Source organism: Brassica napus, chromosome C3 (genome assembly GCF_020379485.1).
Source record: "Brassica napus cultivar Da-Ae chromosome C3, Da-Ae, whole genome shotgun sequence".
Lineage (NCBI taxonomy): Eukaryota > Viridiplantae > Streptophyta > Magnoliopsida > Brassicales > Brassicaceae > Brassica > Brassica napus.
In genome coordinates, this window is record NC_063446.1 from 68,192,185 (window position 1) to 68,218,096 (window position 25,912).

The following is a 25,912-nucleotide window of genomic DNA, read 5'->3' on the forward strand; positions in this document are numbered from 1 at the left end:
CCGGTTTAAAATATTAGCTATTCAGTATTACCTAGAATATAAACGTCATAGCACAAGTAAAACGCTGTATTATAATATTCAATGGCACAAAAAAATTGCTATTAAATGTTCAAAAATCCAAAACAACTGAGTTACAAAAAGGTATTCCATGACAAAAAACAAATGTCATAACAAAATATTCTATGGCACACGAAAAATGCCACATAAAATATTTAAATAGCGAAAAGAAATCGCTATAAATAGGTATAATATAACACATAACCAACGCTATAATATCTGTATATTGTTACAGCACGCGAAAAACGCTACGCTAGGGGGGGGGTCTATTATAGCTGCGGCTGTCACGGCGTTCTTCGAAACGCTATGAAAACGATATGATAGCGTTTATCGGGTGCTATTAATACCGATATTTCTTGTAGTGTTTAGTGTAACAATATTTATAAAAATACTATTCTTTTTTGTAAAAATGTTTTATATATTAGGGAGAATTTTCGAAATAGCTATGTTTGGAGAAGAAATTAGGTGCATGTCATTGATTTTGACATAATTAAGTAACTAACAATTATGCATCAAATGAACCGGTTTTAACCTTCGCATGTACAAGTAGCAGGTGAAGAATAGGAGATTAGATGACATAGACAAATAGAGGTATGACTAATATTTAGTTTACATCTGAGAGAATATAAGAAACCACGTTACACGTTTATGACCACATACATATGCAATGAGTATTCTATTCTACTTCACCGAAATAATACAGATCTCTAACCTCACCCATAAACTCTAATACTAAACATTACCCCAACTCCAACCCCTATATACTAAACATTATCCCATCCCCACCACAATCCTTAATGCTAAACCCTAAATCCTAATTAATAAACCCTAAACTCAAATATAAACCATAAATCTAAATATAAGTCATAAACCCAAATAGAATGGAACAAAATAAATATCATGGTATATATTGGTGAAACTATGAAATGTCTATGATTTCATGGAAGAAGTTGATGCTGACCCCAACCATACCCCTTCATCTTCTAAATACTAAATCCTAAACCATATTCACTAAACCCTAAACCCAAATATAAACCATAAATCCAAATAGAATGGAACAAAATAAATATCATGATATATATTGGTGAAATTATGAAATATCTATGATTTCATGGAAGAAGTTAAAGTTAATGCTGACCCCGACTATACCCCCTCACCTTCTAAATACCAAACCCTAAACCATAAACCCAAATATAAACTCTAAACCCAAATAGAATGGAACAAAATAAATAGCATGGTTTATATTGGTGAAATAATGAAATGTATATGGTTTCATGGAAGAAGTTAATGCTGACCCCAACCATATCCCCTCACCTTCTAATTATTAAACCCTAAACTATATTCACTAAACCCTAAACCCAAATATAAACCCTAAACCCAAAGATCAAAGTCTAAAAAATTACATATATTATGTAAAATTAAATTATATTATGTAATATTAAACTACACAATCTAGATCATAGTACAATATTTACCTGTTCAAAAACTATATTTCTTACAAAATAAAACACTCTTTAGTAATCATCAAATGGAATGAAACATGATAAAATAGAAGAGTAGCAGAATATATCGCATTTCATAACAGGAATAGAACAAACATAATACATATTGTTTTACATTTCTATTCCATATGCGAATAGAATAGAACAAAATAAACATACACTGTTCATCTTCTCCGATCAACTTAGGTCATCCACGGCGACAAAATATAAGTGTATCTCGCGATATCAGTGAAGATAATACATATAACCGCATCAGAGAGACGGGTTTTGTTGTTGATACAGTAAATAGAAGAGAAGAACATACGGTAGTGACGCGATGATGGTGCCATTTGTATAGATGGAGGTGATCGCCACTACACAAGTCTTTTCGGCAAGGGTCATCGTAAATTGGGATGTGAATGCGAATCGGCGGGGGATTGTAATCAGAGAAAACGCGGTGGAGACAATCTGAGTGAAACTATTCAAAAGGGTGTGAATCTGGAAGGGACACGACATAATTTTGCAAAATAGTAATTATTAATTTCATTTTTTTTTCCTAGCAGATTTCTCCGGTTTCAAGCAGGGGTAATACAACAATATTATATATAGGCCTGGGCGTTCGGGGACCCGTTGGCATTCGGGTCGGGTTTTTCGGATTTCGGTTTTTTTTTATAATACCTCCTAGGTCCCATTCTTATAAATTTGCAAATACGGGCCGAGTTCAGATATAACACATCAGGTTCGGGTCGGTTTTGTATCACATCATAGAACTCATAAAGTAATCTTATATCATTCGGTTTCGGGTTATATCAGATCAGTTCGGATATACCCGAAATGAAATCTAAAATTTAAAAGCAAAACATAAGAGATATATACTTATTTATATATAATTAAGTATTTAAAGTAGTTATTTAAATTTTAAATACTTATTGTTAGATACCATAACAAAATAAATATGAAATTGAATATTTGAAATATATATTCATGTTTCATATAATTACATTGTATATTAGTTTGGACATTCGGACCGGTTTCTTCGGATATCTTTTCGGATTTTTTGATTTTTTCGGTTTTTCGGGTTACCCGTTCGGGTTCGGTTAATAACATTTCGGGTTCAGATATGTTTTGTACCACCTTACAAGATCCATTCGCATATTTTTTACATTTCGGACAGGGTACGGATCAGATTTTTAGTTTCGGGTTCGGTTCAGATTTCGGATTATGAATTTTATGCCCAGACCTAATTATATAAAAGACAAGTGAAACAGGGAAAAGTTATGAAAATTGGCTACTCAATCAATTATGCTTTTTTTTTAGTGTCATCTCACCTAACTTCCCTATATATATTTGGTAACTAATACCTATATAAATTCGAGGCGTGAGCTTTCTAAAGTAACATACGACATAACAAAAGGCAAACATCGAGCAATTGCTTGAAGTCATCAGAGAGAAAAAGCCCGAAACAAAGCGAGTGAACAAGAAACCAAACGAAATAACGAAAAACAAGCTGGAGTTGAAGAGGACGAGAAGCGAGAGATGGCAACAGCAAACTAGGCCACTGCTGGCCTCGGGAAACAATTGTGTAATGGCTCTTCGCACTCCGTTGAATTAGGGCGAGCTTTTTTTTAATGATATCAGCTTTGGTGTCAAATAATAAAAAAACTAGGTTAAGACCCGCGTCTTGCACGGAATCAACATTATATATATAAATTAGTTTATGTATTAAATATTTTTACATATTATGAAATAATAAATATATATTAAATAATTAAAAGTCAGTAACTATTAAATATATAATTAAATTGGTGCGAACATATAAATCAATTTTATTAATCCAAAAAATATTTTTTTTTATATTTGATAGGATATGTTATTAAATTTAAATGATACTAACATAGATAATATATTTCAATATATTTTTAATATTAGTGTCAATTAAATGATAATTTTTACTTATATAGTTTTTTTGATCATTTGTATCTTTTATAGAAAAAATTAAATTACTGATAACAAAATTTTTATTGTGGGATTAATAGTTTTAGTAATTTATAATTTAAAAAAAAAATAAGTTGTCAATGATTTTTCAAAACTTTTATCAAAAAAAATTGTTCAAAGTAAATTTTGAAACTAAAATATTGTATTTTATATGGTTTATAGTTTAATTTAAAACGATATATATATTAATCTTAATAATTAATTAAATTAGACTTTTTATTTATATAATTTTTGTAATCATTTGTATTTTGTCATAACAAAAATTTTAAACCATATATCATAAAATTTGAATGTGAGACTTTTAACAGTTTTAGTAATTTATAGCCGTTTGTAAAAATTCAAAATATAACATATACATAAAAATCTAAATTTTTATTATATGGTTATTGTGGTTGTTTAATTTATTTAATAGTTTAAAATTAAACAAATATGATAGAAGATACACTATTTTTTTTATCAAATCTTTATTATTCAAAATCATTAATTGGCATATATACTTTAGCCACATTAGGCAATTCCGTAAATTTTATTTAAGGAAATAATAAAGTATATTAATGATGAATTGATTGTTAGTTTAATAAAAAGCTTATTATATAATTAGATGGACCAACTTATTTCTCTAATGATTCTAAGAATCATTGTAATGATGACATGTGGGTACAAAAAGAAGTTGTAATGCTTCTCAAATAATATATAGAGGATATAAATAAACTACATTGTTACCTCTACATATATGGAATTTTTATAAATACCAGAAGAGGGAAAATGACTTTTCCCGTTAGCCATTTTGTATTTCATTTTTTGTTAGTTGAATATATCATTCGATTCAGTGAAATATACATAATTTTCTCCTTACCTGTTTACAAGTAGAAACCGTAAAGATATTAAAAAATACCTCGAACAAAAGTCAATTATAATTTAATAGGAGATGAAAAGCCATAGTCAATTGTTATTTAATAATTTACGAAAATACTATATCACGATATAGAATAATTAGTAGGTGAAGAATATCCAGTGTAAACAGTATTATTTTTAATAGATACAGGTTTTTATGTAATTGATTAATTCAGAAATTAATCTGATCATTTATAAAAGAATAATCTGTCAAAGTTCCAAAAATGTATTGTTAAGATATTTATTCAGAGGTTTTGGATATGAAAAGAAAATAGTAAGAGCGTGTCTTTCACCCCTCTATTCGGAGGTAGAGACATTGATTTGGGCAATGGAATGTATGAAGAATTTAAGATAGTTTCAGGTAATGTTTACAACGGATTGTTCTCAATTGGTGAAGATGGTTTCAGAATCAGAATAATGGCCAGCATTCGAAAGCTATCTGGAAGACATCAAGCTTCTCAAAGGAAGTTTCCTCAACTCAGACATCGTCCATATACCTCTGACGGCGAACCTTCGGGCGGATACCTTAACACGCAGTGCTAGGAAACAATCGTCATTTGTCGTTCATATGGATGCGGAGTTACCGATTTGGTTTACAGAGTCAATATGAGTCCGTAAATGCTTTGCTGTCAAAAAAAAAAAAAAAGATATGAAAAGAAAATAGTAAACTTGTGCCAGATAACCAAAATAAATGCATCTGCAATGTCACAATCTATATTGATTCTATTCAAAAACCTAACTTCTTGGAAATTATGTCAAAATTAAGAAAAAATATGTTACTTCTCTTTCAAATCATGTTTTTCCTAATTTACACTTTTGAATAAATGAAAAGGTGCATTTTTGTATTAGCCTGCCCCTTCTGAATATTTTTATTAATTTTAAATATTACAAAATAAAATTACTAAAAGAGTTTTTTTTTTGGTCAACAGTGTGGACCTGTACTAAACATTGGTATAAGAGTTGATTATACTCATAAGATCTGTGATATAAGAAGTAGAAAATTGATATAGACTCGTATTTAGGTAGTCTTTTTCTTAATTCTGGCACATACTTGGTATTTGTTTGTCTGGGATTATTATATATATTGGATTTCATTTAGCGAAAAAGCTTAGTAAAATCATCATGAAGTCTTTTACCAAGAGAAGACATATTATGGAATGTCTATCACTTACTTAACGTAAATCATTAGCAAGTTGATTATAGAAATCAATAATATTTATGGCCTAAAAGTCTCATCAAAAACAAAATACATTCTTCCTCTTTTCCTTCAAAACATTTCAAATAAAATAAATAGCAATCCAACTGTCAACTACTATTTGGAAAGATGTAAGAAACACACACTTATTTTGATTAAGAAGTTTTGGATCTAAATCGTCATTTATATATATACTATTCAGTTCTAAGAGGACACTATAATAGAATATATAATTAATAATGTGATCTGGTTCCAAATACTACTCAGTTCTATGAGGACACACGCTTTTCTAACATGATGACAACTCAATAACACATTCATCAAAGATGCAGTTCAAGAAGAAGAAGAAAAAACGCAGACCTCTTTGTTTTAGCATGTGAAAAATGATGATATCATGATCAAGATCATTATTGCTTGCTTGCTAGATAACTAGCAACGGGAATGCACAGCGAAACAACACAAATGTTACTTGTTAGTTGTTTGCTTGCAAAAGAATACAACTCCGAGATATCTAAAAATGTACATACTTTTAATAATGTTAAGAATTCAATCTATATTATTCGTAAGAGGGTGCAAATAATGAATGTGTTTAACTATTGTATGTCTTGAAAGTAGGTGTTGGAAATACACTCTTATTATATTCAAAGAACGTGATACGTTGGTTAAATTTTGTTACATTTGAATCAAGTAACAGAAAAGATAGTGGATCGGATTAACCTAAAGCTTTTGAGAAAGGATACATTCATCTTTCGATGGTGTGACTAGACATGAACGATTGGATCTCAGTTCCGGCCATTAAACGAAACGGACAAAATCACTTGGATATATGTAAGTTGCAGATATTTTAACTACCTTATAAAAAATAATAGATCTTCTGGTCTTTGTTTGATCAAAATCTATTCTAATGTATATTTTCATTTCTTTATTTTTGGTCGAATATATGATTCATTTCGTGTGTCCACTGAATAATGTTAAATGTTGTTGCCTATAGACTATTGTTTTTTTGTTATACATTTTTTTGTCCTACATCAATCAATGCACCAAACGTCGAAGTTTAATTAAAAAAAAAACCACGAATGGACGAGGCGGACGCAAACCGTAACAAACGTTTTAATAAGATAGATTAAAGATTCTGTAATCATCGTATCCCTTATATATTAATTAAGTATCTTTTAAAAATTATAACCTGAATTTTGTAAAAATTAAAAAAAACTTCATCCTATGTGACACTTGTGTATGCTTTCTAAATTCTATTTCAAAGAATTCTAAAGCACCTTAAATAAACTATAGTCTAAAAATTATATTCTATAGCAAAATAATATTTCGCAGGCTATAGTTGGTCGCATATATCAAATCTTTATTATTTCGCAGGCTTTCCTTAAATAAAGCCTACGGAATTACCTATTGTGATTATAATATATATATAGCAATTAATGATTTTAAACAATAAAGATTTGATAACAATTTGTATACTTTTTATCATTTTGTTTATTTTTTTATTATTAAAATAAATTACATAATTACATTAATCATATAATAAAAATCTAGATTTTTTGTATATGTTGTATTTTGAATTTTTCAAAACGAGTATAAATTAATAAAACTGCTAAAAGTCTCACATACACTTTTATGATCAAAGTTTAAATTTTTTTCTATATTAAGATACAACTAGGTGATACTCGCGCCCTGCGCAGAGTGAATGGATTAAAAGAGATTATAACTTTTAATCTATAGGTATTAGAAATGTAAAAGTCATAGTCACAAGATTACATGTTATATAATGAGTTGAGAGCCACCATAAGTGTTTTGCTTAAGAGATCGAATCTGTAATGAAGGTTTGGGAAGAAGAATGTGATGAGTAGATGTGCTCAAAACAACCTATTTATATATACGATGAGGAATGATTAGATTTCAAATGATGAAATCGTATGTGATTAATTATATAAAACATTCACGAATTCATTAACCAAAACTTGCTCTCAAAGATTATCGCCCAAACTACCTTAACAGACCATAACCATATTGATCACGTAATTTGCTGTAAATAAAAAGATTTTGTTCTTCAACTTACTTTACATACAGACACGGATCACGCAAATTCAGTAATGGAAAGAAAAATAATTTAAAGATTTAATAAAGTTAAGGACACAATGATTCAATCGATGCAACTCGTTTAAAACGTATATAATGAATCGACCACAACTCTTTTAAAAAGAATATAGTATTTTTTTTGTCAACATTAAAAAGAATATAGTATAATCTGATAAAAAATGTAAAGATTTGATAATGACTTGTGCATGATGAGATAATGTATGAAAATATGTGTGATATAATTTAATTTTACAATACAGTATAAAAAATTTAAAAAATTATAATACATATACAGTAGAACCTCTATAAATGAATACTCGATAAATTAATAATCTCTATAAATTAATAAATTTTCTCGGTCCCAATTTAGGCAGGTTCAAAATTTGACACAAATCGATAAAATAATAAGATACTATTTTTGTAGAAAATCAAATTCTATGTAAATATATGGTCCCATTAAAATTATAAATTAATAATTTATATGTATACATATTTTATATAAGTAAGAACCTATTATTATATTGTTTGTTTTATATTAACAATGAAATTATCTTTATATTTTCTTAACACTTAATATATTTTTGATGAAATTTAGTAATATTATATTTAAAACCACATTTAAGTTCTATATAATATATATTATATACACCAAATAATATAATAAAATTAATATAAATGTCAAATTTCAAAAAACAACAATTAATGTCTATACACTAAAATCAAATATTTTTCTTATCTTAGAATAAATATATCATAAAATAAAATAAAAACTAAATAAGAAAACTTTTGTAAATTAATTTATAGAGGTTCTAATGTGCATAATTTAGTTATGATAAAGATACAGTGGTATCATGCCTCATTCTTAATTAATAATTAGTATTCAATGTGTCATATATATTCCTTAACGAATATACAAAATTAAAGGATGTTCAAATTAAAAATCCATATATGGCAATGCTAATTTACGTCTCATTATTGCTCATAAATTAATCACTATAATTTAGGCAAAATGTATTTATGAAAATTGGGTATGAAATATTACGAGATGACCAACAGTTTTCCAAGGTTATATATGCGACGATCTAATATACCATATACATATATGATTGGGCCAACCTTTAATTTAAATTAATATAAAGAATTTTGTTTCCTTTTATACGTTAACAATATTATTGTGTTTCCTTAATATTTTGACCAATTAAGCATAGGTTATAATTTAGAATATCGAGTATATTGAAATTCAACTGTGTTTCTTTTTTATTTTGACCAAATAACCAAAATATATCTGATATCCGTAACGTATAATTTTTTTTTTCAACGTTGACAAAAATGTTGCCTTTTACAAAAGAGTTAATATTGCATTATAATTAACGTTGACAAAAATGTTCATAAAACGTTCGATTATAATACGTGTTCCTAAAATAAGCATAAAATTGTTTATAAAATTATTCCCATTTCTTTAGTTGCATTATAAAGAAATTTGATATTAGTTTAAAAATGTTCATAAAATGTTGCATAAAAATGTTCATAAAATGTTGACTCGGTTTCAAAAAAGTTCATAAAACGTTGCATTATAATACGATTTGATATTAGTTTAAAAATTTTCATAAAATGTTGCATTATAATTAACGTAAACAAAAATGTTCATAAAACGATTTGATAGATGTCAAACTTATTTTGTTGCCTTTTACAAAAGAATTAATATTCTGCCTGTCATAAATTCCCGTTTTTTTTTTCAAATCGGATTGTAATCATATAGTATAATGTATATGACCAATGACATTTGGTTGTAATTATTCTAGTTCACAAAGGATTTTTTTTAAAAAGTTAGTGAGAGTGCATGAGGTGATGACACATAGGAAATGACACTCATGTAATAAACACATAAGGCCAAGGTTTATTTCTATGAATGTTCCTCCTTTAATAAGAAAGAGATGATTATAAGACCATATGAAGAAATAATTTTGTTTTAATAGGTTTTTATGTTAATTTATATATATATATATATATATATATATATATATATATCATATCGTTTAAATTAAACTATACATCGTATGAAAATGTATACTTATATTTTGATATTTGCATTGAACATATATTGAAAAGTTAATATTTTAATTTTGAAATCTTCACTGTTTTTTAAATGATTATAAATTATTGAAATGATCCCACATTTAAAACAAATTCGTTGGTGTAAACTTTTGTTATACAAATATGCAAATAATCATAAAATCATATAAGTAGAAACTTCATTTAATAAATATCCCTATTAAAAGTGTACTATATATATATATGTTAATATCATTTAAATTTAATTATATATCATATACAATAAACAAGATTAAAAACAAATTCGTTGGTGTAAACTTTTGTTACACAAATATGCAAATAATCATAAAATCATATAAGTAGAAACTTCATTTAATAAATATCCATATTAAAAGTGTACTATATATATATATATGTTAATATCATTTAAATTTAATTATATATCATATACAATAAACAAGATTGATTGTTTTGATTTATTTACCCTAAAATAATTGCGAATAAACAAGAGTGATAGTTTGATTTATATGCACACGCCAATTTATTACATAACAGTAACTGATTTCTTAGTTATTTAATATATATACTTATTATTTTATTATTTCATAATATGCAGAAAAACATAAAATAAATATAAAATATTTATTCTGCAAAAGGTGCAGATCTTAACCTAAGTATGTATCTATTTAATTATTTTAAATCATAAGCGTTTTCTAAATCTCAGGTCAAAACAAACAAATGAAATGAGAATAAACTTCAAAATCAATATTTATATCGAACAATAAACAAAATGAAAAAGAGAAAAATATTGAAGATAGATAGGATTGACACGTGAACGTAAACTTCTCATAACCATAATTAATTTTTAAATAACTATATCATGATATAATACCGAGCTGACATAGTTTCATTGTAATCAAATAGACCCGGTTTTTTTTGACCTAAACGTTAGGTTCTTATGCGGTAAGTGTTTTTTTGACCTATTTATTTTTTAAAATGGGATCAGCTCATCAGTAAATAAATTATGTAATTAAGAAAAAGTTAAAAAAAATTGTTTAAAGACCAAAATATTAATTCAATCAAGAATATTCATTTATTTTTCCGTATAATATTTTTTAAATAATTTTTATATAAATTTATCATGCGCAAGGCGCAGGTCTTATCCTAATCGTTAAGTATAATCAAATCAGGAAGCCATATTGAGAGAAGAAATAATTAAATAAATAGATTCCATTCAACTACCAATGCAGAATCAAATTTAATTAAGAATCAAATAATTGCACTTTATATAGATTGATCCGCGCGGATGTTGGTTTTATATTTTGTTAAACTGATTTTTTTTTTCATGATTAGTGTTATATATTTACATGTATCACTATATAACAAATTGTATATTGCATATTTGAAAATTTATAATACATCAAAAAGCCTAATTTCAAAACCCAAAAAATCCGATATCCGAAAGAAACGATTTGTATCCATACAGATACCCATATATCTATGCATAACTGATTTGTAAAAAAAATGTTACTGTTTTGAAGTTTTTTTTCATAAATGGAGCAATAACAATTAAACATGTCGAATTATTATGGTTAACATAAAATAAATGTTGTCGTAAAGAATTAATGAAGAAGTCAATACGAGTAAAAAATGAATGTAAAAGATGTAATAAAATACTTAAAATAGGTACTTTTTGTTTTATACTTTGTAGTAATTTTTTTGAATTAATTAGAAAAACAATAAATGAAGTGGTTCGAATTAGTTAAAAAAATAAAAAGTTGTAAAAAACCACTTAAAATAGACAATTATTATTTTATTTCAGATGTACTTTACATATACTATCTTTAAAAAGCGATATGGAAGTCATTATAAATTAGGTGTTTTCTCGGCGATATGTATTGCTTCATTAGAGAAAATATTTATTTTACATTGTTTATTTTCTTTAAAGGATTTAAAAACAAAATATATATTTTACATTTCTTTGCTTTCTTAATATATTTTCACATTGAATTTTGGGAAATTACACCCTATATCGTCCAAAAAGTTATAATTAATTGTCTAACCAATTGACCTTATTTTTCATCGCGTGTTTTTTACTTTTTATATGATAATACGCTTATGCACTTGTAAACAACCGCCGAAACCTGCTACCAAAATAAATAATAAGTAAAAGTAAAAAATAAATTCCTGGCTTTTTGTTATTCACATACAATTCTTAAAATGAGTTTTTACTTGATAATTTTGGGGAAGATGAATATGATCCCTCTCAGATTTGCGCGACCTCCGACGTCACCGTCCACATTGCCGGTGAAGTATTATGGACGAGAAACCACTTCCGAAGGCTAAGAGCATCTTTATCGTACAATCCCACATTAGGGGTTCTTATTTGATTTTTTTTGTCCGAAAAAAAAAATTAAAAGGTTAATCAATCGCGGACCGTCACATGTCAGTGGGGCCCGCGAACAGTGCAAGAATCAAAGAAACAACGTTACTTATTTTGCACACGGAAGATCCGAGTCTTATGCTTTTTGTGGGAGCCCAGACCATAAATTTTTTTAAGAACCCCACTTTTTATCAGCGATAAAGATGCTCTAAGAGCACCATTAACCCTAGCACTCCTAATGGGGTACTTAACCATTTTTTAGTAATAATTATGTCTTAAAAACTCAAATTAAGAAACCTCTAAATTTTGATCCTCCAATGCAAGGTGCTTATTTTGGGGTGCTTAAAACAAAATATTAAACATTGTTTTATTTTAGATAAAATTTATTTATTAAATAAAACATATTAAAAGATAACATTTTAAACATAGATTTAAAAAAAAAACATGAAAATAAAGATTAGTACAATAAACGAGATTAATTTGTAAAAAACATCCGAGCTCATTGGTTGTCTTCATCACGTCCAAATTTACGCCATACATGTTCAACCAAATCAGCTTTCAGTTGTTCATGCATTTGTCGATCACGAATTCTAGTTCGAACAGCCATCATATTGGCGATATTTGTAGGGATATCTGTAGAATACGTGAGATCGACATGTGAACTTCCGTTGTCTTCTCCTTGTTGGAACTCGGAAACATCAAATTGAGTGTATCCATCTCGTTCGTCTTCTACTATCATATTATGGAGTATGATACATGCTCTCACAATCTTACCAATTTTGACTTTATCCCAAAAAAGTGCTGGATTTTTAACGATGGCAAATCGAGCTTGCAAGACTCCAAAAGCACGTTCGACATCTTTTCGTACAGCTTCTTGACGTTGAGCAAATAACACTGCTTTCGGCCCTCGTGGTAGTGAAATGGATTGGATAAAAGTTGCCCATTGATATCTCATGATTCTAATAGGTTTTAGATTCATATTTTAGCTCATTATGATCATTCTAGGTTGCATTTTGGTCTTAATATTGCATTTACATGCATAATTGCATAAACAGGGTCTAAAGAGCACACTTGAAAAGTTTGGGGAGAAATCCCAAGGTTGTTCTTGCAAGTTATGGAGTTTGTGGCCGATTTGAAAGAAATCTGAAACCAAGGGACCATCTTGCAATCACACGAGGGCTAAATCGCACATATGAAAGATTGGGATTGATTTGATAGGGTGTGTCTGCAAATTCTAAAGCTGGGGGCCATTTTGTAAAGAATCGGAAGTTCAGGGACCTGTCTTGCAAATACTTAAAACTTCACCATTGGAGAGGATCGAAGCTTTTTCTTTGATGGAGATGACGAGCACAGCCACAGTGGAGCTGAGCACGGTCACGGTGGAGCTGAGCACGGCCACGGAGCCAGACCTGATGCGTAAATATGAGAGAAGTCGCCATTGGAGCTCACGAGCTTCACGATCTAAAGATGGCCGCGACGATTGAGCATTGCGGGGAAGAGACGACTTGGACCAGAGATCCCGTGGTGGAGAACTGCGATAATCTTGGAGCGGTGGTCACTGCAGCTAAAGACGTGAGGAAGCTGGTCATGGCGGAGGAGACGAGAACCTGTGGTGGTGGATCACGAAGCAAGCCACAGCTCGAGCCGAAGACATGAGAAGTAAGCGAAGAAGATGAAGACGGAGTTCGAGCAGAGCGACTTGATGTAGCGGGAGAGAGAGACCGTTGAGTCTTGAGCGTGGTTCACAACGACCTCCGAGAGTGACGACGAAATGCCGCTGTAAGTCAACTATGGATGAGAGCGGTTTAGTGTTGCGACATGGCCCAACCGCGCGCAACGTAGCGAGCTCGGGAGCGGCTTAGGGGAGCGGGAGGAAGAAGCCGCTGTGGTGACCCATTTGCGAAATTAAATTGTTGACCGGTTTAATCCGGTTTGACTCTGGTTGTGGGGACAAACCAGCTCGAGATTTACCACTCTATAAATAGATTTAGACCTAAAAACCCTAGTGGTATCTCATTTTCTCTCAAGACTTTGTCTAAACTTGTAAAAACTTGAATCTTTTGATAATCTAAGGAAGTACTTCATCTTATATTTGTGTTTCTCTTGCTCATTAACATGATTAGCCTTGATCTTTACATGGGTTTAAGGTTTCTCATGGAGATTAGTGAGTAGTGACCTTGTGATTCATGGGTTAGATAGATTAGGGTGATTAAGTGGATATTTAGGATGTTTATTGCTTGATTAACAATGTTCTATGCTTGCTAAGTGTTCTTAACGCTAGATTAGACTTGATCACTCTCATCTAGACCTTAAGCTATTTTACGCCAGGAAGATGTTTGTTAAAATGCTTGAATGAACGGCAGTTGATGTCCGAGATGTTTAAGTGGTTAGTAAACTTGTGATTTATGCATGCTTGAATGTGTTAGCCAACCGGAGTTGATGTTTGATGCATGACTAGCATAGGGATTATCATCACGGGAGTGGATTAATCTATTTTTTAATGAGATCTAGACCTATAGACTTGTTGATTGTTGTGTTTGAACATCCTAGATTGAACCTTGATCACCTTATATCAATTATCATTGCCTATGGATCCATCCTTAGCATTTGATTGAATTCTTGTACTTATTTCTTGATTGGATTTGAGATCACCTTGTTTATATTCCTAGGACATTAGCTTGTTACAAAATCATCAATATTCTTGTTTGCTTAGATTAAGGAAGCTTGTGTATCCTTGGTGTTATAGATCATTAGTTCCTTGTGGATTCGATCTTAAAATGCTACAATGACATATCATTCGATTGTGGTATTGTTGGCACATTAGGTTAATTGGTGTGTGCTTAAACGCGCAATCACCCATTTCGGGTAAATACCGTCCGTGAGATAGTAAGCCAAATGATACTCTCTTCCATTGACAGAGTAATTCACTTGCGGAGCTTGACCTTTTATTATGTCGTCAAAAACAAGTGAACGATCAAGAATATTGATATCATTTAAGGTACTTGGAGGTCCAAAAAATGCATGCCATATCCAGAGATCATATGAAGCAACCGCCTCTAAAACGATTGTTGGTTTGCCCGAACCACGAGAATATTGCCCTTTTCAAGTGATGAGACAATTCTTCCACTCCCAATGCATACAATCAATGCTTCCTATCATCCCGGGAAATCCACGATACTCTCCAATATCAAGTAGACGTTGAAGATCAGCCGGTGTTGGTCTTCGTAGGTACTCATCGCCGAACAAATACATTATCCCGTCCACAAAATTCTCCAAACATGACCGAGTTGTCGTTTCACCGAGCCGGAGGTATTCGTCGACCATATCAGCCGCACTGCCATAAGCCAAGGCACGAATGGCTGCTGTACACTTTTGGAGTGCTGAGAGACCAAGCCTTCCAAGACCATCTTTGTTTTGGCAAAAGAAGTCAACTTCGTTGGATAGTCGATCAACAATGTGCATGAACAATGGCTTGTTCATTCGAAAACGTCGTCTGAAATAATTTTCAGGATATGTTGGCGTTTCGCTGAAATAACCATTCCATAAACATACATTGCCTTCTTCACGATTTCATTCGATATAAGCTCGTTTTTTTCTTTTTTTCTTTCGTTCTTCTTGATCATCATTAATGGTAAATTTCTCAAATGTTTGATCAAAATAATCATCAAATATTTGATCAAATGTTTCATCAAATGAATCATCTAAAGTGTTTTGAGAAGAAGAAGCCATTTATGGTGATTGAAAAGAGAAGATGAGTAAAAAAATAAACTTTGGTGTTTTGGATACGGTGAGGTTGAGAGTGTTTCTTTATGGTTGTTTTTTTTTAAATTCGAGAGAGAGGTAAGATGGAAGAAAGGGTGTTACGGGTTGTGGTCTTGGTGGATACGAGTTGTGGTCTTGGTTTGGTGAGAATGATTAATTTGGTGATACGAGTTGTGATAGTATGAGAAGGAGAAGGAGAATGAGATGATCAAAGATGATCTTCGTTTGGTTTGGTGAGTTGATGAAAGGGTTATCTTTGTTTGGTCTTGGTTCGATGATAGTATGATAAGGAGAATGAGATGATCAAAGGTTTTATAATGCTACACATTACAAGTTTAATAATGCTACACTTGATGATACAAGTCTCGTGAATCCAAATAGAAGGATCCGTGATACAAGCAAACAAGAGAGATACCAAAGTCACACTAGCTTACAAACGTATCACATGTTCAAAAAACAATCTGTGATACAAAAGTCACACTAGCTTACAAACCTATCACTACACAATGCGCAAGCTTCTTCGTCCGTGAATCTTTCAATCTATCTTCACCCGTGACCTGAAACAAATAACCAAAACAACAAAATTTATATTTAACAACATGAAACTGAACAGCAAGTACCAGAACATGAAACTTAACGGCAAGTAACATCAAACATATATATTAAACTTAAGCAACAAGGTACACGTACAACACAACTAGAATTTAAAATCTTAACCTATTCAAACAAACCGAGACTTCAACTTAACTAACAACAGAAACTTAACCAACAAGCAACAGAAACTTAACCTTTTCAAACAAACCGAGACTTCAACTTAACTAATTAGGCATCAACTCATTAATGAGTCTCTTCTTCAAATCTTCTTCATAATCCGGGAGTGTTCCTTGTCTAGCAATGAGAGTGTCTAGTAGCTTGATCTTAGACAACCTTTCTTTCAAAGCCAAATCCTCCTTCTTCATGCTCCACATTGTCTGAAACTCAGCCAGCTCCTTTCCATCAACCAGTGGCTTCCTAGAATGCGCTTTCGATGCCTTAACTCCCGGGGGACGAGTTGTTGCTTCATCATCGCCACCAGAATCTACTTCAATTGTTTTAGAGCTTGCAGACTGAGAAACATCCACACTCTTCCTCTTTTTAGAGCTTCCGTCAGCTTTAGCCGTAGACAACTCACACCAATTTTAGTCATTACGCAACTCTTTCCAAGCGTGCTCGAGGGTAAACTTTTTTTTATGGTTGGTGAAGAAGATTTCGTGGGCTAATTTTAGAACATCATTCTCATTTTGTCCACTGGTTTTCTCCCTGGTTGCAGCCTCATAAGCTCCACAAAACTTGCAAACGATGTCATTGATCTTCTGCCAACGATTCTTGCAGTGAGTTGCCTCTCTATTTTCAGAGCCAGCAAGCTTAGGACTGGCATTGTAGTACGCCGCAATTCTTTTCCAGAATGCAAACGACTTTTTCTCAGTCCCTACTACGACATCTTTGCTCGTGTTTAACCACGAGCTGATGAGAACAACATTGTCAGTAGGCATCCAGGCTCTTCTTTCTTTACGACTGGCTTGAGTGTCATCAGCAAAGTTCGAATCTTCGGAGCCTTGACTGCCAAAGAAGGAAGCTTGGGAGGAAGAGAGTGAAACACTATCTGTCACGTTTCCAAAGACCACATTTTGTTGACTATTTATTTTGTTGACTGTTTAGTAAGTCAACAAAATTTGCAGACTCGCGAAATGGATTAAAATCCATTTCCAAAGTCAAATAGGAGTGGGAAGAGAAGGAGAGAGAGTCAAAGATGGAAGAGAGAAATAACAGATGAAGTTGAAAAAGAAAGAGAGAGTTTCAAAGATGGAAAAGAGAAATAACAGATAGGAATCTGTTGGAGTTGGAAGAGAAAGATAGAGTTTCAAAGAGAGAAGATAGAAATAACAAATTGTGACTCGCATTGAACACTCAAAACAACTAACTACAAACAAATTCGAGTTGACATATATCTAACTTTCACAACCATAAACAAACACAATGCAAGTAATTTATTATAGCCAATTCAATTCAATTTCAAACACAAAGCGCCAACCACCTAACTCAACCACACGCAAGCCTTTTTTCATTTCAACAGATCAAAGCGCATCACTTCTATTTATTACCAACATTAATGCGAACACAATTCAAAACATTAACTACCTACCAACATCAATGACTTTACAAGATGAAGACATATACATGTATTTCTGTAGCAAATGTATTCCTCTGGTTTGACGATTCTGCCTCATCTAGCTTGATCCGTGCAGCTCAACATACAAACACACAGAAACAAAACAAATATGAGTAACAGAACATGACACTCGATTCAATTCAGATCAAATTCCAAAGCATAAGCTAAATTATATCATTTCAGACCAGAACAGAAGCTACAACATATCAATTCATTGCATACTATCTGAACCTAAGTAAACACGAGCAACGAATATAACCAAAGAGCAGAAGCTACAACATATCAATGAACCTAAGTAGTCGTCTTCTGTGACGAACCTTCATATCTTGATCCGTCAATCTGAAGAAATAAAGACAGAGACAAATCATGAGTCAGGAACCAACAGAACAAACTAATCAAAATAACAAACAAGGATTCATACATGATTGGATAAAAATTCTTAACTTTACCTTTCGTCGAGAAGAGCTCCGGGCCTGAGAGAGAGGAAAGATATGTCTAGGAGAGCTCTGGGCCTGAGAGAGATGTGAGGTGATTCTTCATCGAGGTGAGCTGTCGAGAGAGAGAGATGGAGGAGATCGACACAGAGAGTCGCCGAGAGATTCACCGCGGAGTCGTCGAGGAGCAAAAAAGACGAAGAGAGATAATCTTCGACTGATTCATCGAGGAGAGATAATCTTCGAGGATGGATCAGGAGGAGAGATCACGGAGGCGGAGTCGGAGAGATCACGGATGCGTCGAGGAGAGATCAAAGAGGCGTCGAGGAGAGATCACGACGAGAGATCACAGAGGCGTCGAGGAGAGATCACGGAGGCGTCGAGGAGAGATCACGGAGGCGTCGAGAGAGATCACGGAGGCGTCGCGACGAGAGATCACGGAGGCGTCGAGGAAATATCACGGAGGCGTCGAGAGAGATCACGACGGGAGAGCACCGTCGATTCTCGATTTCGTCGAGAGAGAGAACACGAAGGCGGAGTCGTCGAGAGAACACAAGAGACGCTTTGGTTTCCTGAGTGAGAGAGAAAGAGACGTAGAGAAACCATGGTGCAACACGTGTCTCATAAGATGCGCTTCTTCTGAAGCTAAATTAAGCGCCGTGTCTTCAATAATTACTTCATATTTTTTTTTTTAAATACAAAATTCTTTAAGCATCCAGTTAAGCATCCTGGTTAATGCTGCTCTAATGTGTTGAGAAAAGCGGAGAGACGTTTCTGATTCTAATTGACAGTCCCAAGGACGACGAAACAGAAACAGCAACATGTTCCAATGTTTCATTTATGTACAATGATCCAAATTATTAATTTTATAATATTTCTTTGTCAATTCGTAATCATTTTATACCGTTTATACAAACGTCCTTATAAAATCATGTGTAAAAATTTTCACAGATTATAATGTTATATTCGATTAGAAAAATAGTATAATTTAATATTACAAATATTATGTACTTCAGATTTTGATACTTTGGTTTATGTTTTATTTTTGGGTTTAAAATTTAGTGATTACGTCTTAGTGTTTAGTATTTAGAAGGTGGAAGTGAGGTCGGGCGACATTAAACCCAAATCAAGTCTGTTCTATAATTCATGTTTATATAGTATAGTTTTATATTAGAAAATATTATGTATTATTTTCAGATTTTGATATTTAGATTTAAGGTTTAGTGACTAGAGTTTAGAGTTTAGTATTTAGAGGGTGGAGTCGGCATTAAATTCAATTATCGGTCTATTTTATAATTTAGATTTATATAATATAGTTTAATACTACAAAATATTATTACTATTTTCAAATTTTGATACTTGAATTTAAAGTTTATATTTGGGTTTATGATTTACTGATTATGATTGAAAGTTTAGTATTTAGAAGGTGGGGGTGAGGTTGGAGTCAATATTAACTTCTTGGGTTTTTAGTAATTAAACCCTTCAACTGGTAAAAAAAAACCGCAACTAATAATCCTGTGAAATTAACCCTCAATTTTAATTTCATTAACATATGTTATCTTCCGTCTAAAAAACCGTGACGGAGGATGACATACATTAATGGTTTATAAGTTGAGGGTTTATAATGTTGAAAACTTAGTTGAAGTTTTTTTTTTACGATTCAAAACTAGTTAAGGGGTTTCATCACTAAAAGTTATTAAATATTTTAAAATATTCTTATTATCATTTATACATTGTTTTAGATTGATTTATAAGCCTTTAAAACTAATATATAAATTTTAATACTTTAATTTATGATAAAATTAATTTATACATCCTAAATTAATAATTTTAAACACTACTTGCAACTTAATATAACTTCAAAATATTAAATTATTTGATATTTGGTAATAGTGATATAAGAAAATTTGTGTGTTTATATCGTCGTTGTCAAATATCAAATAATTTATAGTTTCTAAGTTATATTAAGTCTTAAAAATTGTGGAGGATAATTCATCCATGAAGTCAATATTTCTATTTAGAGTTATGACACATTTTTTCCTATTTTCATGATTTTCGTCCTCTCGCTCATATTGTCCCCCTATCCCAAAAAATAGTGCATGATTATTTTTATTCCAATATATTATATTTTTGTTTGTTTTCTTCATCAATAAAATAATATATTTGATATATTATTCTTGATTTATTGTATTAATTTATGGTTCAGTAGTATCAGGAATAATGTTCGATTATTTTATCCTCAAATGTAGCAGAAATTGTAAAAATTTATAAATCATTTAGAAACCGTATTAATCATATGTAAAAGTATTAAAATGCTTATGAAGTTTTATAAGTCGGTTATAAATTAATATATTATAATTTATAGTTTAGTTTTAAAGACTTATAAATCAATCTAAAACAATATATAAATGATAATAAAGATTTTAAAAAATTTAATGAGTTTTAGTGAAAAAATCCCTCAACTAAGTTTCAACATTATAAATCCACAACTTATAAACCATTAACATATGTATTCTTCCGTCATGGTTTTTCAGATGGAAGGTAACATATGTTAATAAAATTAAAGTTGAGATTTTATTTCACAAGATTTTTAGCTAAGTGTTTTGTTTACGATTCATTTTTGGTTTGGTTGAAGGGTTTAATTACTAAAAACCCTAACTTCTTCCCTAAATTCACCTTCTTTATTATGTTGTTATTACTTGTTATCGAAATGGGTTTAGTGTGCCTAGTAAATAGAATAAACCACTGAAAAAGTATTATATTTTATCTAGACATTATTGAGTACAATGAATACGTATGCGGTAACTAAGAATGTGACGTGGGTGTTTCCATTGAGTCATTAGTGAATACTAGGGGATAGCTTCCGCGCAAGCACGGAGCCGGATAAGTTATTGATCGTTGTGTAGTTTTGTGTACGGGATTTTGTCGTTTATTTTTTTCCACTTTTGTTTTTCCGTGTTGTATATAATGGTGATGAACATAACATTTGGAAGTCACACAGTTTGATTAAGTTGATATAAGAATGACCGGCGAATTCATATGTATTATTTTCGTAATGATTTGATCGACCATTAGCTTTATTAGCGCTTTCATGTTCAAAAGATAAAGTTTATGAAGTTTTTTAGTATTTACTTAGGTAGTTGTTAGTATATAAAACAAATAGTGTAAGGAACAAAATGTAAAATTTGAATTAAAAAGATTAAACAATTTATCGAACAATAAATTAAATTATTTTTTTATTTTACCTAAATTAATTTCAAAATATAGAGTTGTAATAAACTATTTTTAAAAAATAATAATAACTCTAGAAAAATTTATAAAATTATACGGTTGCAAAATTATTTATTTTTAGAGTTTTACTCGACTTTGTTAAAAATAGTTTATGGTGGACAAAAAAAATGTCAGAAATAGGTAAACCAAAAAAATACACCACTGACAAATCTTGTATGAGTTAGAACACGTCGACGTTTCATTAATAATCCAAAATAGAAATAAAATCTCCGAACAGAGAAAACTTGCAAAGGAAAAAATATCCAAAGTTTATGATGGAAAACAAAGATAATAACAGTTTTTAAAAATGCATAAAAAAGATGTTGACGGACTGATAGGAATATAATAGATATTTCCAATCACTCACGGCAGCGCTTGCGGTTGTTCTGAGCGTCTGAAATCTCTGGAGGATCTGCTGCAGCACATTCCTCATCGACCTTGTCTCCCAAAACAGATGGGCCCGATGATGCTGCCAATCCTACGTCACCTTCACTGCTTGGAAGAATGTTCTCACTGTGCTCCTGAAATACATGAACGTTATGACAAGTAAAATTAGACAACCTTGCCATGGTTCTCTATGATGGTATCTTCAGTGATGGTGGAGATAGTGAAGGTACGGTGATTGCTATTAATGGCTTCCATCAATTTGAGAGCTCTCCATGTTTTGGGCTGGATCTTGGCAAGTAGCTATGAATACATCAAACACTATGTTGCTGGCATGAGATTTGAATCGACCTAGAGAGCCTGCAACAACATAGACGGTGAGGTTCTTGAGTATATTGAGCTCCACCAAGCCAGACACACTCGTTTTCAACACCTTGTTCCCTATCTCTCTTCTAATTACTGCCATGTCCCTTGATGCAGTTCACCGCAGGAGGTTTGTTAATGTCGGAGAAGAAGTTATCTGACCAATAAATTTCAAGTTTTTAAGTCTCAAGATGATACTAAGCTAAAAGGCATTGTTTTAAAATCAAACCAATAACATACAAAAGGAACTCACCAGAGATTCCGATCACATCCATGTCAGGGGAATCATCGCTGAGGAACTCAATAACATTATGCACACCTTTGGTTACCATGTCCATCCCCATTGCACCACACCGGTGTTACAACTGAACCATACATAGCCATTTTTTCCCTGCCAATGTACAGTGAACAGTTTGTAGCTTCGTAAATCTAATTGACATGCATCCACAAAATCATTATTTCATCAGCAAAAGTTTCAATCTTGAGTCGAACCACACCACAAACATAAAATTTTTTACATCTTGGTGGTACCTGTTGAAAATGACAGCCGACGTTTCGAAGTGATCTGGATTCTCCTAGGAAGGCTTAAGTTCCATAGCACGTTGGCACGACAAAAACCGGACAATAGGCGCTCTAGTTGTATTGTCCTTCAACTCCGCCTGAGACGTACCCAGCCTCGCCTGAGACGTACCCAGCCTTACAGCCTCTGTTAGTCCTAGCAACCAAATAACTTTCCGTTATAGCCCATCAGAACAGAGTTTACATCATATTAGTTAATCGGACAACTTCAAAGCGATCAATCAACTTTCACGATCGACCCCCTATCGTAGCGAAGGATGGTAGTGATTCACACGAACTGGGATAGAACCGTGGATCTCGGAATTCTGCCCAGAGAAACATACGCTTAAAGTATTAAAACTGATAGCATGAATATTGATTAAACAAATATGGTATATAGTATTCCATAGAAAGTCAAATTGTCAATACCTTTTCCTGGGTACTATGTTCTAGGCGGAGAAAGGTGACGGGGACAACGACCGATTAAGCAACAACAACACTGGAGGCTGACATCTTCGAAGGTTGGCTAAAAGCTGCGACAGTTCAATTTAGGAGTAATTTAATAAGAGATATGAGTCTCAAGGTTTGTTTGAGGAATTATATATACTGAGACGGATCGTTTCAGAGGTGAAACGGTACCATAACTGATTGTTGGAGATATAGAGAGGTGAAGATGAAAAGTTTCAGAATTTTTTTTGATAAGCTAAAAGGGTAACGCTTCGGTTTATCAGTGAAGACAAAGTACTATAAAAATCCTAGATACATACAAAAGAGATTTAGCCCACTTATAAGTTTTATTGGGCCAGAATGCGAATTTTACTAAATAGGTTTCGATGATCAAAGTTACACGTGAGTATTGAAACATTACAGTTATGTGTGAATCCACTATAAGAAATCCTTCATAAATATATATAAGTTTCGGTAATCAATGTACAAAGTGTGAAGATGAAGCAATAAAGATCTAGAGTAAAGACATAAAGAGGAGCCAGAACTTAGGAAACAAGATGAGAGAGATTGAGTTCATACTTGCAAGATGACCTAATCCATACAAAGAGTGTCTTGGAAGTCAAGCAAGGATTGTGTTGGATTTAAATGTCTTGCCATCAGTCTCCTTGTGATCTGGAGGGTTTCAAACAAGTGGAGACCAGGCTGTGGAGGAGAAGGAGCCGTTGGAGGCTAAGTGACAAACAAAGGTCACATGTGCTCTTAAGGAATGAAGAGAGATGGGAGCTGTCCCTTTCTACATAGTTGAGAGTGACATTCTCAGATCTGGTCCAAATTGTTTATAGTTTCCTATTGTCTCATTGTCAACTATTTTATCTATTTATGTAATTCATGTAAGAACCAAAAGGAATTATGGAATAAGAGATTCCTTCTTCATATTCTCTCATTTGCAATACTCTCTCTCTCTTTCTTATTTTTACTCAAACTCCTTAATCTCTTTGATCTTATCACATAAACCATCTCATAAATCACTAATTCTCACATGGTATCAGAGCAATTAAGCTCTTGAAACCTATTACTTCCGCAAACCTTTACTCTGATTATTTCTTACAAAAATATTTTCTATTTTCTCTCACCATTCTTGAACTGTTCTTGAGTTGTTCTTGATGGATTCTGGAGAAAATTCAAAAATGTTTGTGATTCCAGCTACCCTTAAGGGAGCTAACTACCTGTTGTGGGCAAGACTTGCTAAGACAGCTCTTGGTGGCAGGGGCTACTGGGATATTGTTGAAGAAGGCAATAACCCAAAGAAAACAACCTTAGGAGAGGATGGTAGAGAAGTGGTGGTGAGTGAAGCTGGCGACAAGAAGAAGAATCAAGAGGACCTCATGGTGCTGTCTATTCTTCAGTCCAGTCTTGATGCTCCACTCCAGGAAGCTTATGGCTACTGTGAAACCTCCAAAGACCTATGGGATACACTCAAGAAGGTCTATGGAAACCAGTCCAACATCAGTAGGGTGTTTGAGGTCAAGAGGGCTATCAATACTCTAAGTCAAGAGGACAATGACTTTGATAAACACTTTGGAAAGTTTAGATCCATGTGGGCTGAGCTAGAGATGCTAAGGCCAGCAACCATTGATCCAGATGTGTTGAATGAAAGGAGAGAACAAGACAAGGTGTTTGCTCTTCTCTCTACTCTCAACCCTGGATACAATGACCTCATCAAGCATATCCTAAGAGACAAGGAACTCCCATCCCTTGAAGAAGTGTGTGCTCGGATTCAAAAAGAACAAGGATCGGTGGGGCTCTTTGGAGGCAAGCGAGACTTGGTACTTGCAAACCAAGCTGAAGGAGTTGCAAATAAAGGTACCTAAAAGCCTGAAGACAAGAAGGTGTGGACATGCGATCATTGCAAGAAGAGAGGCCATGGAAAGGACAAGTACTGGATCCTCCATCCTCACCTCAAGCCACAGAAGTTCAGAGCCAACTACAATGATACAAGAGCCAACTTCTCTGGTGACATGGGAGAGCCATCTACTCCAGCAAGCAAGCGCCAAGCTCCAGCAGGTGGTGAAGGCAAAGCAATGGCGTCTAGTGGCAACCTGACCTTGAGGAACAATCAAGATGAAGTCATCAGGCGCTCTGACATTGAGGCTCTCATCAAACTCCTCAAAGAAAACTCTGGTAACACACTTGGTACCTCTTTACATGCCTCCACTTGTGGTATCTTGCTGAATGCTTTAATTGAACCTAAAATTACAAAACCATTGGTTATAGATTCAGGGGCAAGTCATCACATGATTAGTGATCTTAGCTTAATTAAAAATATTGTTCCTGCCC

At 32.5% G+C, this 25,912-nt stretch overlaps 1 long non-coding RNA gene across 1 annotated transcript; it reads right to left on the bottom strand.

Annotated features, from left to right (window-relative positions):
* Nucleotides 1-16,200: 16,200 nt before the first annotated feature.
* On the bottom strand, nucleotides 16,201-21,694 carry LOC111204125. Its single transcript, XR_002656538.2, has 3 exons — nucleotides 18,569-21,694; nucleotides 18,093-18,458; nucleotides 16,201-16,467 (listed from the first exon to the last, which is right to left on the bottom strand). It is a non-coding gene; the product is annotated as an uncharacterized LOC111204125 (long non-coding RNA).
* Nucleotides 21,695-25,912: the final 4,218 nt, after the last annotated feature.